Below are 2,629 nucleotides of genomic sequence, written 5' to 3'. Positions count from 1 at the left end.
AATACCTGCTGTGTATACTAACAAAAATCTCTTTATAACTGGCCAGGTCTTACTGAGAAAAATTATATGTAAATTATTAAAATTTATTGGAAAGTTTCCACTAATAAATGTACTACTTTTATACAGATTCGTATACATGTGAAGGCTTCCAATATCATATTTCTGGGTAAATACTTGAATAGGATGCCACCCTGCCTTGTTTTGAAGTATAATACGCCTTTCTGTATGCAGCACTCCACACTGTGCAGTCATGGAAATTAGTGAGTTCAGCGCTCAGGATGGCAGGGCAGCTGGACAACAGAGTTCTGTGCTCATATGGCTTATACAAACACACAAGCTGTGTTTCCCACAGTGGGATCCAGGGACCCCTGAGGTTCTGCAGCTTTTTTATTTGCTAAAACATAGATCCAAAAGATGATGCTGACGTGGTGAAGGAGGTTGGGTTCTGAGACTGTTTATGAGTATTAGAGATCAAGAGTAGGTCTGAGAGGAGCTGGCAAAGCAGGCAATTATTTGTGGTGGGAGGATATGGGGAAAGAGCAGATGTCTGTAGATACTAAAAGGAAAATAAACACCGTGAAAGAACAAACTTATGTAGAAAAATTTTAAAGGGAGATTTTTAACAAAGGATGTTTGGGAAACACTCTACGAATTTAGTATTCTGGGTAGCACTTATAAAACGGGACACATTCTTACAGCCAGAATGACCTTTATACTAAAAGTATTTTTTTTATTTATTCCATTCCATCCCATTTAACAAACTTGTATTAAACAGCTACTTTGTGCCAAGAACCAGACAGACACAGAGACACACATATATGCACACTCACTTTGAAGTTCAAATACCATTTGTAATAACTGGAAGGCCACAGGACTTTAGCACTAAAAGTCAAAACAATTCACTCACGATGGCAAGCTAAAGTTAAAAAACAGCTTCCCAGGATGAAACTTGGAAAGTGCTTGAATACTGAGGTGTTTATTTGGATTGGCTTTTCCAAACTTGCTGATGGAGGTAGGTATCTTGCTGACATATTACATCATTTCTGATGAAAGAACCCTGGTAAGATTTATTGAGCCAGATTTTCTTCTTACATTAATTGGATTGGGAAGTTGCAATTGTTTGAAGGAGACACTCAGTTGCATATAGCATTTTTTGCATTTTCTGTATTTGCGATGATGATGTCATTTCCAAATGCTTGTGTTGATTCTGAACTCATTGGTCAAGGCCCTATAATTGTTTGTCATATTTTAATTCTCTTTGTTTCCCATATCTTTACCACTAGAGGTTTTTGGCTCCTCCTTCTCAAGATTATAACACTATAAAGATGTTAATTTCAAATTTCAAGCCAACTGGAATGATGTAGTACTACAGAGTTTTTGGATAGGGTTTTTGGATTTGATTATACTGAGTCAAATTTTATCTTTTACAGCAACCATATACATCAAAACTGAGATCAAACTCACTTAGCCTATTAAGAGTAATAAAACTGATTAAAATTTCTGACCCATAAGACGAATATTATAAAGTTTTTACACATTAAGGAAAAGGGGTCCCAGCTTTCACAAACTCTTATTATTAAAATGTTTTTCTTCCAACCCTCTGTATTGCCTCAAAATGGAATACATTTCATCTGAATTTAAGGAGATAAAAGTAAATTTGGAATTATAGAAAATACTTAATATGTCACCTTTTAGTTATAGTGAGAATACATGACTTTAGGAGTTAATACCATATGAACAAAGGCGAATTAACTCTTTCCACCAGGAGGCTTTGGCACAAGAGGTAAGAGCTACCAAGAATGTACCAGGGCTCAGGATTGGGAAATGGAGGGGCCTCTCTAGCTTTTCATTATACGGCTCACACTGTCTAGATATGCTTTCTGATTCTCAGGTGGTTCAGGTCTGTGAATTTATTAGTAGGACATTAACACACTAGAAAGAGTCACTGCAGGGCCACCGTGTCCTTGTAATAGACTTGCAACAATTAAAGTAGGTTAGAGGGGAGTAAATTTTTACTAGAGTGAAAGGAAGCCCAACTTGTTATTGGCTCAGATCATAAGTGGTATCTCAGATATGCCCATGTTTTGAGGAACTCAGATGAAAATCCAAGGGATCTAACTGAGTGAACTGTTGTCACCTGCACTCCTCCTCCCTGGCTAGCTCTTCCACCCGGAAGGCCTGACACCCTCATCTTAGATTTTCTTTATGTGCATCATTGTAGCCAAGTTTAGAACCAGGAAATTTTCTATGAAAATGAGTCAATGAATCTGCTGTCTCATCCCCACTGATGTAACATCTGCATCATGTTTCAAGATACAGTCATCAAAATGAGGGAAAAGTTCTCTTTTGAAAGAAAAATCAACTCTTTGGATTTTACCTGTGAAATCAGTTAGCTCATTTCTTGATCATTCTCTTTTGCTAAATATGTAATTTGTTTTTCTTGCAGCAATTAATACCTGAAAGTTATTTGTAAGTTCATTTTAAATATGATAAACTGAGATTCATAGAGGTAAAATCACTTGCCTTTTTTTTTTTCAGGGGCATAATTTTTTCCCTCCCTCCCTTCCTTCCTTTTTTTCCTTCCTTCCTTGTTTTTTTTTTTTTTTTTTTTTTTTTTTTTTTTTTTTTT

Source organism: Sapajus apella, unplaced genomic scaffold, assembly GCF_009761245.1.
Source record: "Sapajus apella isolate SASKATOON/1434 unplaced genomic scaffold, GSC_monkey_1.0 scaffold1, whole genome shotgun sequence".
NCBI classification, from domain to species: Eukaryota; Metazoa; Chordata; class Mammalia; order Primates; family Cebidae; genus Sapajus; species Sapajus apella.
Note: the sequence above shows the minus strand (reverse complement) of the source record.